At 35.4% G+C, this 17,236-nt stretch overlaps 1 long non-coding RNA gene across 5 annotated transcripts; it reads left to right on the forward strand.

Annotated features, from left to right (window-relative positions):
- Window positions 1–275: 275 nt before the first annotated feature.
- Window positions 276–3,935, forward strand: LOC107961648 (uncharacterized). Of its 5 annotated transcripts, XR_001701334.2 has the most exons (7): window positions 282–717; window positions 860–978; window positions 2,538–2,640; window positions 2,738–2,837; window positions 2,922–2,978; window positions 3,319–3,433; window positions 3,706–3,935. It is a non-coding gene; the product is annotated as an uncharacterized lncRNA (long non-coding RNA). The 5 variants fall into 5 exon arrangements; XR_001701336.2 differs by lacking the exon at window positions 2,538–2,640 and having other exon boundaries at window positions 276–717; XR_001701333.2 differs by having other exon boundaries at window positions 860–2,640.
- The last annotated feature ends 13,301 nt before the right edge of the window (window positions 3,936–17,236 follow it).

Consider the following 17,236-nt stretch of genomic DNA (forward strand, 5'->3'; position numbering starts at 1 on the left):
AATTAAAAATTAAAAATTTAAAAATAAAAAACTTAAAAATTTAATATTTAATATTTTAATCCATATTTCAGTTAAAAATTTAAATATTCAAAATTAAAAAAAAATCCAAAAAATGATAATCTCAGCACAAAAATTTTAAAAGAAAAAATAGGAAAAAATATGTTAAAAATGAAAAAAATTAAAATTAAGCAATAATGGCGTTTTTTGAAAAAAAATCACAAAAAATTAAGCTATAATGGCGTTTTTTTTAAACGCCGCAAAAGGCCATTACCAAAAAAAAGGGAAATCAAAATCCTGCTCACTTCCAAAAAATAACTTTTGGTTACCCGCTCATTACTCCCTCTTCTTCTCTACAGTGAACACACTTCAATTCATTCACCAAAGTATCACCTGACAGAATCATTTCCAGTTTTCCATTTTTCATTTTCTTCCAAAACAAAAACCCCATTGTTGCAAACTGGAATTTTGTGGAAACTGAGTCTCTCCCTTTTCTTTTTCTCTTCTTTTGGCTCTAAAATTTGGAAACAAAAAAGAAAAAACAAGATGAGTACTGAAGCAGCTAAGAGAAGCACCACCGGAGCTCTGACGGTGAAATAACAGAAAATCGATGAATTGAAGCCTTCTTCGGTGCTTACTGCAGAACCTAAGAAAGTTATCATCAAAAGCACCGACATGAAAGACGACATGCAAAAAGAGGCCGTCAATATAGCCATTTTCGTTAGCTCTTTTTCTCTACCTTACAAGATTCCTAATTTTTATGGCTTTTTTATTGGAATTATTTTCTGGGTTTTCTTCGTTTGATCTTGATTTCTTAGTAAATACTGTAAATTTGCTGACTTGGAGTGGTTTTTCCTTCTAGGGGTTTTGACTAGGCTTTCGAGAAGAACAATGAGGAGAAAGATGTAGCAGGGTATATTAAGAAAGAATTCGATAAGAAACATGGACCTACTTGGCATTGCATTGATGGTCGCAATTTTGGTAAACCCAAATTTCCATTAGATTCAATTTTCATGGAAAATAGAGTCCAAGATATCTGTTATTTTTAAGCGATGCTGTTGTTTTTACTTGAAAGCAAGCATATCATAGCTTAAATGAGCTGTCATTTCCATCGTGCGTTAAGCTATCATAACTGCCATTGATGTTAGATTGGATTGTCTTAATTTTAGACCTAAATGATGTACTAATGGCAAAGAGTGGGAAGAATATTACAGGTTATTTGAACTCATCTATGATGAGCTTTCTGCGGAGTAAGTGTTGTTAATTGTTAATTGTTATGCATTTAAATTTGGGATTTTGCATTTAAATTTTACTCCCAAAAGGAGCAAACATTAGCTTCTATTTTTTCTTTTTTCTCCTGAAACCTGTGAATATTTTAGAGATAGGAAAACAACAGTAAGCCAATAAATCCCAATGATCTCCAGCTTTGAAGAAATTGACATTTGAGATTTAGAGCAAAAACCCTACTCATTCATGCCTATGGAAAGGCCCCCCTTAGCATTATCTAGCTTTGGCTCATTTTTCATTTCTTAATGGTTAGTAGATAAACCAGTAGTGATTCTGTTTTCATTGCTTTTGGCATATAAAGTGCATGGACTGTGGGAGGAGAGGGATATTTTGGTGAAACTGTAGCTAGATTTTCACATGATTTTGTTTAAGGAACCCAACCCAACATGATTAGATATGTCCATCATTATTGAACTTTACAAATTGCGTGTGCTATAGTCTATTTAATAAAAGGGAGAACAATCCCACATTAGTCATTAGGCATAATAGATTTGCTGATTGCATGCTTTCCTACATTTTTGACTCAATAAAAAATCTTTCTTCATTATTACGCATCAATGCATAAAATATTGACCAACTTGCTAGTGTCAAAGCTTTTTCTCCTTTTCTGTTAGGTTATTGGCTTAGAGGACCATTTCAAAAAAAAAAAGTTTTCCTTGGGAAAAGACCCTAATTCGCTATCCATCGTTATATAAATGATTATAACAGAAGAAGAGCCGAAATTAAAAAGCATAAGAAGACACAGAATATGAAATAATTAAACAATTTCATGAGTATCTTATTAAATACAAAGGTGAGTTTTTTTTTTATCCAAGAAGATATGGTGGTGGTGTTGCAACATTTCCAATTTTTTTTCATTAGCAAAAACCATATTTTGGTTAATCTTTCATTTCTGAAACCGGGTAGCCATCTCTTTCGTAGGTTGTTTTTGGGGTTCCCACTTCCCACTTTTAGCATCCATATTGCCATTCTCTTTTGTTATCTTTCATGTAACCTCAAATTATTCAACCTAGTTGTTAATTGTTATCTTTCATGTAACCTCAAATTCTATTTTCTCGCAATTTATACCGAAAATGAATCGAAAGAGGAACTTCATTGGCGAAAATAGAGTGAATAACAGTGAAGGGATTTCTTCGCTCTGTTCTTATTTTTGTTATTATTTTAAGAGTAAAGTCTAGGTGGTGTTGTTATGCTATATTGCTTGGACTTATTCTTTGTTCTGTACAAGTCAATTTTTATTTACTTTTATTTAGTGAAGTGCGAGTAGAAGGACTAGAGACACTGGATTATTTGGATAACCTACAGAATAGAGAGCAGTTCACTGAACAAGGGGGTGCAATAACATTTGAATCAGAAGTTAGTCTAAAATTTTTATAGCAGGCTTATGTTTTCTGTCTTTTCAATTCTAATTTGTATACATTGTTTTATGTTTACCGTTCTTGTTGATGAAAAGGTGGATAAGATATATCTTAGTACACCAACAAAAATTGCCATCCTGGACCACGAAAGAAAACGAACATTTGAGTTGCGAAAGGATGGACTTCCTGATGCTGGTGAGTTTATTATCTTTATAAGCTTCCATCCTAATTTAGAGCACCATGGGTAGGAGATTTGAATATTTAACCATTTGTCTGCAGGGTAACCGACACTTCAAAGAGGGAAAATTTGAACTTGCCAAGGCAAAATATGAAAAGGTAGTATGTCAACTGTTTTAAACAGATCTTATATCTCCTTTGGGATCATGAACTATGCTTTAAGCATCAACCAAATATGTAAGCCCAATAAGAACAATTAAAAGAAATTGGCCTAAATTGTGGTAAACAAATATGGTGATAAATGATAGAAAAACAAAATAAATAACCCGATCTGAAAACCAAGCTTAACATCCAATCCAAATGAATTGGTAATGGCTATAGGGTAAGCCTAAATACACTTTATTTAGTAGATGTTCACGTGAAATCAGTTAAAGTGTTTTCTACTGTGGCACATTGAAGTTCATATGTAGCTTAATTCCATGTGTTGCTTTATTTATAGGTGCTTCGGGAGTTCAATCATGCTTTGCTGGGCCGCCACACCACTGACAGAACTTGATCTTACGGACATTGCCCTGTAAAATGACAAAGACACTCAATCACTGGTATACAATTAGGTATTTTCCTTCACATTCTTAGTCTTGACCCCTTGGGATATTCTACCACCATAGGTAAAGAAAACAACCACAAAAAATGTCAATACAGATTCCAACTTTCATTATTTAAAAAATCTATAATTTTTTTTATATTTTTTCATTATTTCAGTATAAAAATTATTTTGTATTTATTTAAAAAATCTATAATTTTTCAATTTAATTTACTTCTGTATCTCATGTATGGTTATGAAGATGTTTATGTATCTAACATCTCTTTGTCTTTTTTGGAGCAGACTTATGTAATCTTCTTGGTAAAGCTGAAGAAGCTCCAATTTTCACCAGGACCAGAATCATCCGAGTGCTGTCTCTTTGAATTGGACGACATTCCCTTTGATTCTTTGGCATTTTCTTCCATTTTTGTTACTTTGAATTTGGTATGAGCTTTTTCTTTTTCTTTCTTTCCATAAATGTAAATGTGCTTAAAATTTATCCAAAAATTCTCATCGACATAAATTTTCATAAATTGTATTATCTCATTATTGCTGGTAGATTGCCCATTTATTTAAACATAATATTTAAATTCTAAATTTAAATTCATTAATTTTTATATTTAGTTTTAAAGTTAAAATTTTAATAGAAAATTTAATTTAATTAATATTTTTTTATTTATCTATAAAAGTATATAGTTTAAGGTTCAAATTTCAAAAATAAAACATAATATAGAAAATATATATTATTTAATTAAAATATATTTTTTAAAGGTTATATTCTTTAGTGGCGTTTGTGAGAAAAGCGCCGTTAAAGGTCATGGTCTTTAGCGGCGTTTGTAAAAAAAGCGTCGCTAAAGGTCATGGTTTTTAGCGACATTTGCGGGAAAAGCGTCGCTAAAGGTCATGGTCTTTAGCGGCATTATTTTAAATAAACGCCTTAAAATTTTGCGGCGGCGTTTTTTGCGGCGCTTGTGAAAACGCCGCTAATAGTTCTAGCGGCGCTTTAAGGCTAAAAAAAATACCGCTAAAAGTCTGTTTTCCTGTAGTGATAGTCACAATTTGCCAATATATCATTATAAAATGCTATGAGATGTTTAATCCAATGCAATTATTGATTGGTATGGTATGCTTTCTGTTAGCTATGGTTTATGTGTTTAATTATGGCAATTTTTTAACACTCACTGAATTTGAACAAGCTCACACTCGTATATAACTATTTTGTGGAGAAATAACTTTTGGCGAGGTGGGGGAAGTGAGCACGCCAATGATCCATTCAAGGTGAACTGCTTGAGTAGGTGTTGTGGTTTTCAAACCCCAAAATAAAGGCAATATGGAATTAGTTTTACTAGGAATAGATTTTACATTTTGGAATTGTAAATGGATTCTATGGACTATTAATAAGGTCTTTTATAATTGGCTTGTGTTTGATTGAGGCCTGCGAACTACTTTGATGATGTTTGATTGAGTGGTTGATGTCATGTTATAGTTTTGTATGAGTATTGGTTTTAAAATGTGTTAAACCATTTTGGCGTGCTATACTTGCTTGTTATATTTGATGAATATTTGATTGTGCTGAAACTAAGTTTAAACAAGGAATCGCCCACAGTTGGTTGGTACATGAGTTAGCCCACCAAATGGTAATTTTTATGTTAATTCACTATTTATATAACTTTTTGCCAAAATGTTGTTAACTTGATTGTTTGCAAGATGTGTGACTGCATAATATTTGTTCACGGAACAGACCGACATAGGAGTCTGTTAGATTTTAGTAAGTCCTACTGACAAAAATGAAGTCCAAAAATGTGTTAAAATGTTTTGAAACTTTGCTTGAACAAAAAATATATGTTTAGTTACATAATTTCACTTAAAAACTTTTCAAAATGGGGTTTTCTGAATATTTTGCTAAGTTAATGATTTAATCCTTAATTTTTTTGTTTTAAAATTGGATGAGTTTTAATTATCATTTTAAACTAATTCTTTCAAATACTGTTTGAAAAAAAAAATGAATTGAGGGCATGTTTAATTTAATGATTTGTGTGTTGTATATAAAATGATAATTTTGCCCATATTGCTATTTTGATGATTTTTGCTAGAAAAACTTGTTTCTAGGGTTGGTATGTTTAATTTTACGTGACGATTGATTGTTTTGCATGAATATTTTGTGGTGTGAATGGTGGTTTTGTGGTGTGATTACTGGTTAGTAAAGATGTCACGTAAGTGACTAATGTGATGTTCTGAATTCGGGTCGATCCATCTCTACCAAGTTTGGGATGCCACATTTGGTGGTATTAAAGTTAGGTTTGCAAACACTTGGGCCAGGTTTGCTAACTCTTGGGCTTGAAATTTTCAAAAAGTAAATTAATTTTGAAATAAAACCAAGAATTTATAAACTTTAGGCGTAAATACCCTTGCATGAAATTGCATGTTTTTTTGGGTAGGAATGGGAATACATTGCCTTTATTAAAATATTTTTTCTTTACAGGAATATGCCTTGGATCACTTGCCACTTCTCACTCTTTCGTATTGTTCTTTCTATGATTATAGTATTTACATTATGCCTCTTAAATGAGGAAGTATTAGTGTGAATGCTCTAGAAGGTGGTGGTACATCTATTGCACCACCTATGTTTCCATAGAGGCAAGTTATACCTGAAGCGGGTGTTGAGCCCCTACTGCAAGTGATGATTAGGGTTTTCTAGTGGATCACCGGTAGTAACCTTGCGCCTGTAGATTGTGGACCATGGAGCCCCTAATGCAAGCGTTTTCGAGCTTTAGGTGGAAAAGAGTTGAGGGGAGTTAAAGAAGTCGGTCCAACTATAGTTGAATATTGGCTCGAAAGTGTAGAGGATCCTAGAGCAGATGGCATGCTTAGATGATGAAAAGTTGGGTTGTATCGTATCCCTGCTTAATGGTAAGGCTCATCGCTAGTGGAACACTGTGAGAAGAAGAACTACTGTTGATCATCTAACTTGGGACTATTTTTAGAGATGTTTAGGAGGAAGTATATAGGAGAGAAAAATATGGAGGATCGAAAGAGAGAGTTCCTTGATTTGATTCAGGGTTGTATGTTTGTGGCCGAGCACGAGTCAGAGTTTCTGCGACTCAGCTAGTATGCTTTGGAGATGGTCTCCACTGAGAAAAATCGGCTTAAGAGGTTCCAATTTTGGTTGAACTAGGACATTCGTGTGTATATGGTGGCATACGGTACTAAGGCCTTCGATGAGATGGTTGAAAAGGCTAAGGTTGTAGAGGAAGCGTTGATCAGTCACTGAGGCCAATAGTGACTGAGTTCGAAAATATGTGCTCCGATTAGTCTGGTGTTTTAGCATGACTGAATAAGGGGACTGAGAATTGCAAGGGTTTGGTAGGAGTACACAATGGGGATCCTGACCGAACTGGTCTCATCCATAGGGCATTATAGTGGTTACTTCTAGAGGTACATTTGAGTGAACATCATGTAAGTATTGTGGGCATAAGCACTTTGATGACTGTTGGAGGTTGACTGAGGCATATCTACAATGTGGTTCAAAGGAACATTAGTTGAGAGATTGTCTGAGGAGGGATGAAATTGGTCAAACACAGAGTTCTGCACCTATTGAGGCCATGGCCAGGGTCGTGGAGGTAATGGTAGATTGAAGGGACAAAGGATTATAGCACACACAATAGCTGCTCAGACTAAGTCTGAAAGACCAGCTCGTGTCTATGTTGTTAGGGTGCTGCAAGACTGTGATTTGATTGACGTGATTGCAGGTACTTTTACATTGCAATGAATCATTTTATTTTCATTGGTAGATTCCAGTTCTACACATTTATATATATTGAGTGATCTAGCCAGTAAATTGGGAATTTCGGTACAGGCTATTAGTTTGGAAATGACTATTTTGAGTTCTTGGGGTGAGAGCGTTGTAGTGGATAGAGTGAACCGAAGGTGCTTTTTGATGATTCAGTGAAAAGTCTTTCCCGTGGACTTTATGGAGTTGCCTTTTCACGATTTGGATGTGATTCTCAGGATGGATTGGTTGACTAAGTAGAAGGTAAAAGTGGACTTCGAGACGAAGCAAATTACCTTGCGAGGTAAAGATAGGTTGAAGGTCGTGGTTGTTGGGGAGAGAAAATGATAGGCAAAGATTGTGAAGTGTACCTAGCTTATGTGTTGAATTTGGGTAGCAAGGAGTTGAGAGTTTAGAATATCAGTACCATAAAAGATTTTCCTAATATGTATCTAAAGGAGCTGCCCAATTTTTCATTAGATCAAGAAGTGAAGTTCAGTATTGAGGTTTAAACTGGTACTGTACCAGTGGCCATTGCTCCCTATAGCATGACACTGAAAGAACTCAATGAGTTGAAGGTCCAGTTGTAGGAATTGCTTGGCCGAGGCTTCATTCTGTCGAGTGTGTCACCTTGGGGTGTGTTGGTTTTGTTTATGAAGAAGAAGGATGGTAATTTGAGGTTGTGTATTGATTACCAAGAGCTAAATAAGTTGACCATCAAGGAAAAGTACCCGTTGCCTCAGATTGATGATTTGTTTGATCAATTTAGAGGGGGGATGGTGTTCTCGAAGATCGACTTGAGGTCAGCATATTATCAGCTCAAGGTGAAGGAGTCGGATATTTTGAGGACGACTTTCAGGACCCAGTATAGTTACTATGAGTTCTTGGTCATGCCGTTTGGTTAGGATAATGCCCCAGAAGCATTCTTGGATCTGACGAGTGGAGTCTTCCACTCCTATCTGGATCTATTCATTGTTGTCTTTGTAGATGACATTATCATGTATTCCTATACTGAGCATGATCATGATGCACATCTGTAGATTGTTCTTTAGATATTGTAGGAGAAGTAGTTGTATGCAAAGTTTAGCAAGTACGAGTTCTAGTTGAAGGAAGTGATTTTTTGGAGCATGTGGTGTTTGTTGAAGGAATCCAAGTTGATTCGAAAAAGATTGAGGTGATTTTGGATTGGAAACAACAAAAGAGTGTTAGCGAGGTTTAGAGTTTCTTAGGGTTGGCTAGATATTACTATAGATTCATTGAAGGGTTCTCCATTATAGCTGCACCCTTGACAAAGCTACTGTAGAATAATGTCATGTTTAAGTGGACTAATGAGAGACAGAAGAGTGTTGAGAACTGAAGACAATTTTGACTGAGGAATCAATGTTAATTCAATTAGAATTTAGGAAGGAGTATGTGGTCTATGGTTAGAGACAGTTGAGGGCACACGAGCATAATTATTCGACCCATGATTTGAGTTAGTAGTTGTGGTATTTGCATTCAAGATTTGGCGTCACTATCTATATAGTGAGATGTGCGTCATTTACACCATTCACAAAAGTCTTAAGCATCTTCTTACCAAGAACGAGTTGATGTAACAGCCTGGAATTGGGCTTTAAGCATGGGAGCGGTTGGGAGACTGCTCATTAATATTTTAGTTAAGCAAGAAAGTGACACAAATTGCATGTTTGTTGAAGCCTGGGTTCAAGTCTTGGCCTTTGAAGAATTTTTTTATTAAATTAGCTCTTAAATGAATCTGGACTTTAGTACATAGGCTTTATAAATAATTGTGCTTGTTTTAAGTCACAAAAAGCTTTGTGGTCTAGTGGCAAGGTGGCGTGTAAAAGAACCTTGAGGTTTGAGGTTCGAGCATTGGCATAGCGTAAATGAGGTATTTCTTTTACAACTTGGTTCGGCCAGTGGTTGTGTTGTAGTAAAATTCTGATGGATGAGTGGTGGAGTGATAGTGGAGGATATCAAGGAGGAAATTGTAGAGAGGATTGGGGGAGATTTGTGGAGAGGAATTAGGAGTTTGATGAGTGTAGGGATGTTGGTGCCATTTGGTATCTCTAGTTTGGCATTTGGAAAAAAAATTGACCATTTTCGGCATTTATGAGTGTTTTAGAAGAGGGTTCTTTTCTCCTTTTTGCAAGTGGTAGCCGAATTCCTTTAGTCAACTTCGACATTTGGTTGTTTCGGGTTTGTGCCTCTCGCGACATTGTTCTTCTTTTAGTCATTTCTCATTCTCTACCGAACACTGTTCTTCTTTTGCCACTCTCTTGACATTGTTGAACACATCTTCCTCCTCTTCCCCTTTATTCTTTCAATTTTCTTTTATAGCCAACTTTCCTTCTTCTTCCCCATTCATTTATTTTTCTCCCTTTTTCTTCTGTTCTGCTTCTAAACCGAAAGTTATTCTTCTTTGATCTTTTTCAAGTAGTTTGGGTAGTGGTTGGCTGAATATTATTCTTCTCTAGTATTGGTAAATCATTTCGGTCTGCAAGTGCTTTGACGAATCGGTGTTTCCAAGGAGTGAAAGTCCAGAAATTCTCTAGCTACCGGAACCCTGTCACCCACTAATCGATTAAGGTAATTTCAATACCTTGCCTTATGGGCATAGGCCAGATGGCCCTATATTTCTGTAAGGTTATTATTCATGAGTTTAAGCCTCAACTATAATCAATTCCACCTATTAAGATATTTTGTTATTGCAGTTTCTCAGCAAAGAAAGGTGTGATCGATTTAAATTACGATCTAAAGGAACAAGTCGTAGTTCGTACAATCGAGGTTTGTAGTATTGTCTATTTGGGTTAAGTGTTTTAAAAACTGACAAATGATGGACTGACTGTATGTTGGGGGCGGTTGTAGGTTGGACGCTTAAGGATTTTGAAATGGTTGCGTAAAATGTGTGCAATCGTACACCAATCTGTTACTAACAAAAGCCAAAAAGGTGTGTATTCTCACCCCTCTTTAACGTGAACCGGCAAAACCCAAAACTTCGACATTTGAGGCCTGACGAGCGTACAATCGCTCGTGTGGTTAGCCAAGCCCACAAAGCATGGGCGATAGACTATAAAGGCCATCACGAGCATTTCCATGGACTTGGGCCATGTTGGGCCGAAATGGGCCGTGTGGGCTCAATCGGCTCATGGGCCCCACACAGATTAATCCACGGTAAGTGATAAATATTGGACTGGGCTATGTGTAACACCCCGAACCCGAGACCGTCACCGGAGTCGAACACGAGGTGTTAACAGACTTTTTAAAAATTTTCCAGACACTGCCAATCTGCGTAATAGTCGCTTTAAAAATCATATCTTGAGTTTCACAACTCGAAAATCAGTTTCGTGATTTTTCCCTGAAACTAGACTCATATGCCCATCTACATATTTTTTTTCCAGAATTTTTGGTCGGGCCAATTAGTACAGTTTATTAGTCAAAGTCTCCCATGTTACAGGGATCGACTACACTGACCCTTGCGCATTACGAATTGGATATCTCCCTGCACAGAGCTTCAATACTGATGTCGTTTGTTTCTATAGAAACTAGACTCAGAGAGGAATCTGTACATATATGGCATGACTCCTAATTATCTCTGGTTAATTTATAATAAATCTCCAAAGTCGGAACAGGGAATCCAGAAACCGTTCTGGCCCTGTCTCACGAGAACCTCAATAACTCTTATTACGAAGTCTTACCCGGACATAATCTCCACACGAAGTTATCGAGTCTTACCCGGACAAAATTCCCACACGCAGTCATCGGGTCTTTAGAGCCCGGATATAGTACAAGCACGAAGCTTACGGACATTAATCAGTGATAATATTCTCGCATAAAGCCTGCGGGGTTTTAACCCGGATATAGTACTGACACAAATGCCCTTCGGGACTTATCACATTTATACACTTTCACATTCATCACATCGGCCATTAGGCCTTATCTCACATACACATGCTCACATTCATCACATTGGCCACTCGGCCTTATCACACATACACCTGTTCACTTTCATCACATTGGCCATTCGGCCTTATCACACATATACATGTTCACTTTCATCACATTGGCCATTCGGCCTTATCTCATATATGCATGTTCACATTCATCACATTGGCCATTCGGCCTTATCTCATATATGCATGTTCACATTCATCACATTGGCCATTCGGCCCTATTCACACATACACATGTTCACTTTCATCACATTGGCCATTCGGCCTTATCACACATATACATGTTCACTTTCATCACATTGGCCATTCGGCCCTATTCACACATATACACTTTCACATTTATTCAATTAGACTTCACATACCACATATACTATCATGTGCAGACTTGGGCTTGACCGAATCTACATCCATCACTTTCCAATGAATAATTCAATTTTACGCCATACTATCATTTCATATTCGAATTATCATAAGCTTACAATATCACGATTTAGAATTCAAGTATGGGTTTAATCAATAGCTTATGAGTAACTAAAACAAGTTTTATCCATGTTTACAACAACATCACATATTCACTACGAGCTGTTTTCCTGAGCAATGGTCACTAAATTGTTTATAAATGGAGCTACAAAACTCCAAATCACTTGCCGTTAATTTTTCCTGAATATAGACTCGTATATCTTCCATCCATGAAATTTCCAGAATTTTAGGTTGGGCCAATCAACACCAGATTTTTCTTAAGTTTTCCCCTGTTTCACTGTTTGACTAATCTGACCACTTTTCACTACGAATCAAATTTCTCATTATCAGAAATTCCTTTGTTTACACGGTTTCTTTTATAAGAAACTAGACTCATTAAGCTTTAATTTCATGTCTCATTCAGCCTCTAATTCAAATCCATGAATTTATGGTGATTTTCTGAATTCATGTTACTGCTGCTGTCCTGAGCAGGTTTATCACAATTTTACTCTTCTGACATATCCTTTCAGCACTTCATAATATCATATCCATTTGGCAACATATCATATCAATAACTTACCTATACTTCATAATAACCATTAGGCTATATGCATAAGGATTTACAATAGAGTTATGATTCTTTTAATATGTGCTTAACATATCATACTCAATCACATTATAGGCATTAATACTTAAAACTTACCTCGATTGCTAATGTACGTCAATTCCGACTATTCGACCAATTTCCCTTTTTTCCACGATCCGACTTCGTTTCCTTGAGTTCTTGAGCTAATGAACCAAATTTAAACTTATCACATCACTATTGTGTAAAACCACATTCGATTATATTATAATTCGGTTTGCAAGAAATACACTTATTCCTTATAACATTTAGCTTCGAGATCACCACCTCAATCATCTCAAGTACCAAACATGCATTAATACTCTCTTTAGTACAATATAAAATAATCGTACACATCTTTAATCACCTTAAACAAATTACTAAGTATTATAGAAAATCAAGGCATACTCATCGTTAGTCTTATTCGGCCATCTCAATACGTTCTAAGTGACCATATGTATATACGTCTATACTAAAGTGCTTTACATTAATAACACCATATCAACAATGTATAATGCCGACCCCTTTAAACCAATTATCCATACAAATATTATTTGTACACATTTCCTTACCTAAATTTCACATTCGGCAACCACTTAATCAACTTAACAAATTTTCTATACTTCAAAACCACAAGTAAATATCATAATTTGTATCATTACATCGATTAAACTAAATCATGCATTAGCTTTTAGCACATTCGGCCATTAAAGAGACAACCCAATTAACATTCAAACCTTTATAAGCTTAGATTTCCCAAGGCTGAATATCACATAAAAACCTTTAATACACATGCAAAGTTTACACTTTAACTAATTATGCATATACTAATAAACCGAATATTATTTAAACAACCATTTGAATAATTCTTTATCACATGTTCACAATCGGCATAACCATGTTACAAATTCAATACATAAAAATCTTCTTATCCAAGGCTATATTTGACCTATATGTATTTTCTTTACAACCATTCATCAACAATTAAGCACATGTTTAATGGCCGAATGCACATACCTCTTACTCATCCTTAACAGATTTTTTTCTTATTATCAAGCTTCCATTTCCACTTAACTACGAACCATTTAAAACAATCAATATTTTACACATTGTCGAATGCATATATATATTCATCCAAACTCATAATTTCACAAGCTTAGCCTCATTTAATGACTACTTGTTCATCAAGACATTAAACACATCATGCATAACATACAAAGCATCCTTAGCCAAAAAAAATACTATCACAAAACTTCCTTGGCCGAATGTCATCTTTTTCCATTAACTAGATTTTGCCATGGGCTTGCTTCAATTCTTGAGACCACTCAAATAATATTCAAACTTAATCCTTCATTTCATTTCTCATTTTAGCACATATTTGGCTAATATAAAAATATATGCTATCAATTTAATTACAATTATAAATTTTCAACTCAAACTCATTCTTTACCTCGTCTTTCACCTTAATTCAAATTCGGCAAGTATATAAACATATATTAGCAATTTAATTATAGCATTCCACAATTAAGCACAAGTTTCATACTTCACTTTAATAACCGAATGATATTTTACTCAAACTTGCCCCTCATAGCAAATTTAATTAGTCTATCCTCATCCATAAACACTTATCATCAAAACATCCACAATCTAATCCTTGAAGCCATGACCGAATGCTTTATGAAATAAATTCACAAAAATTAACATATGGGTCATGTTGTGAGCTTCAAAACTAACAACATTTCGCAAAAATTAAAAATAAAATACATGAAATCTCACCTTAATTCCCAACACCAAATGACCGAGTGCCTTTGGTGTTCTTTCCTTTCTTTCTTGCTTAGTTACGGCAATAAGAGAAAACAAAGAGAAAAGTTTCTTTGTTTTTATCACTATTCTTTTTTTATTTAATTCATGTTTTCAAATTATAAACTATTAAATATTATTTACTAAATATAATATACACATAATGCCAAAATCATAACATCATTACCATCCACTAATGTTAAAAGTGGGCCATTTGACATGCAAGTCCACAACTTTAGTAATTTAACATTTTAATCACTTGCACATTTGCCTATCATATTATTAAAGTTTCTCAAATATGTCCTTTTTAGCTAATTTCACATCCAAATGACAAAATTAAAACATGAAATTTTTACACATACTTATTCACAAATAATAAGCATAGAATATAACCATTAATTATTTACCTAAAACAAGTTTAAAATTTCACCATTTGACATAATATACTAACCTTTTTAATGACTCAAGTGACCAAAAATTCTTCCCCTCCTTTGTTTCTTCTATTCGGCCATGTTGAACAACAAAGAAAGGATTTTGTTTTTCCTCCCCTTTCACAAGTCACGACAATGGGGAGTAAGGGGGAGACAACTTTGGTTTCTCCTCCCACTCACCTCATGTTTTATCATTCTTAATTCATTCTTTTATTTTCTAAACTCATAGTGCTAATAAAAGAATTCATATTATCCTCAATGACCCATCCATGGCCGGCCACTACTCATTCATAAGGGATATTTGACATGCAAACCCTTTATTCATATGACATGCACTAATTGAGCCTTATAGATTAACTATCACATTTTAAAAGTGTCACACATAAGTCCCATCGACTAAATTCACATGCAATTTACTAAATCAAAGCTTAAAACTTTCACACATTCATATTCACATATAATAGTCATAAAATATGACGGCTAATTATTTTTATGACTTGATTTTGTGGTCCCGAAACCACTTTTCGACTAGAGTCAAATTAGGGGTGTCACAACTCTCCCCCCCTTAAGAAATTTTCGTCCCCGAAAATTTCTACCGATGCATAGTTTAGGATAACGTCTTCTTCTTGAATTATATCCACAAAGACATTAGCTCATTGATAGCAATTGTAATTCATTATTGATTTCACATCGGTCTATAAAGTCATTTTCTTATCTTAAAACAAATACATAAACATTTCTACAAGTATGCACAAATATCTCATTTTCTTGATTTCATAAGCAATAATCACTTAATTTAATTCATATATGCATTTCAAACACACATTAAGCACATATTAACATGTATAATTCACATCATCAACCCACATATTTGTAACCCACAATTTCATCCATGTATAAGCTGTAACCCAACCGAAAGTACACATATACTCAATATTCGACTTAACTCATTTCCAAAAGAAAAGTCAACTTCCACGTACCTGAACATTTAGTTCATTTAGCACATTCAATCATAGTTAACGTTACCCGTATACAGTCAAATAGGCATAAAGCCTAATAAAATACACTGGCATGTGATTTATTCTAGCGCATAACTCGTATATCCAAAATTATCAACATTCATCAAAAATTCTTTCAAACTTTCGAATGTCGAAACTTAACCAAAATAATTTCTTGAACAAGATTAACAAAATAGTGTCCATTCAGCAATAGCACATATAGCTCTTACAATGCCATATCCTAGATATGGTCTTACATATTCTCACATATCGAGCCGATGCCATGTCCCAGACATGGTCTTACACACTATCTAAAATCAATGCCTTCGTCCCAAACGAGGTCTTACATGAATTCCACTTCACACACTTAGTGCCCACTGACCGATCTCGCACTCATAGTGCTCGGTTAAAGAAATTCGCACACACACAGTGCCTCTAATTATTCACATACATAGCGCTCTTATTCATTCGTTAATACACATTGATATGACTTATCCAAGTCTATAAACATCATGTATGTACACTTTAAACATATCGTCTCGTTTAAATTTGAATTTGTATAGTAGTGAGCAGTTAAACTTTGCTCAAATTACCGGCACGAAGCCTACTAGGCACGAAGGCCCGAATACACGTCACCAGCATGATGCTCTTCGGGATTTAGCACGGATATATCACTAGCACGAATGCTCTTCGGAACTTAGCCCGGATACATCACTAGCACGAATGCTCTTCGGGACTTAGCCCGGATATATCACTAGCACGAATGCTCTTCGGGACTTAGCCCGGATATATCACTAGCACGAATGCTCTTCGGGACTTAGCCCGGATATATCACTAGCACGAATGCTCTTCGGAACTTAGCCCGGATACATCACTAGCACGAATGCTCTTCGGGACTTAGCCCGGATATATCACTAGCACGAATGCTCTTCGGAACTTAGCCCGGATACATCACTAGCACGAATGCTCTTCGGGACTTAGCCCGGATATATCACTAGCACGAATGCTCTTCGGGACTTAGCCCGGATATATCACTAGCACGAATGCTCTTCGGGACTTAGCCCGGATACATCACTAGCACGAATGCTCTTCGGGACTTAGCCCGGATATATCACTAGCACGAATGCTCTTCGGGACTTAGCCCGGATATATCACTAGCACGAATGCTCTTCGGGACTTAGCCCGGATTTAGTAACTCGCACCAATGCCTTCGGATCTTAGTCCGGATATGGTCACTTAGCACAAAGCCTTCGGGACTTAGCCCGGACATCATTCGAATAACCATGCACATTTAACAATAAATCATGACACATTAGTATTTCATTTACATTACTTGAATACAAACACAACATGCTTATCGACCATTTAACTTCCAGTTCTATAGCCACATACAAAAATCACATTTATAGTCATAACACTCCTTCAAAATTGCATCACTTATAACCTTATAATCCAATCCAAATCGAAATTCAAATACGAGTACATGATACGTACCTGATCAACTTAATAATTTAGGCATATCTAAATGAAGTTATATCGCAAATTCTCATAGTCAGAAGCTTGCTACAGCTCGATCGGGATCAAGATTCATTACAATACAGCAAACACATTTTAATAGCCAAAAATCATCACACTATCATTTTATCACTTTATGGCATGTATAAATAGACTCACGCGTGCTACGTTAGTCCTAGAATCGACTAAACCGTAGCTCTGATACCAATAAAATTGTAACACCCCGAACCCGAGACCGTCACCGGAGTCGAATACGAGGTGTTAACAGACTTTTTAAAAATTTTCCAGAC

Source organism: Gossypium hirsutum, chromosome A06 (assembly GCF_007990345.1).
Source record: "Gossypium hirsutum isolate 1008001.06 chromosome A06, Gossypium_hirsutum_v2.1, whole genome shotgun sequence".
NCBI classification, from domain to species: Eukaryota; Viridiplantae; Streptophyta; class Magnoliopsida; order Malvales; family Malvaceae; genus Gossypium; species Gossypium hirsutum.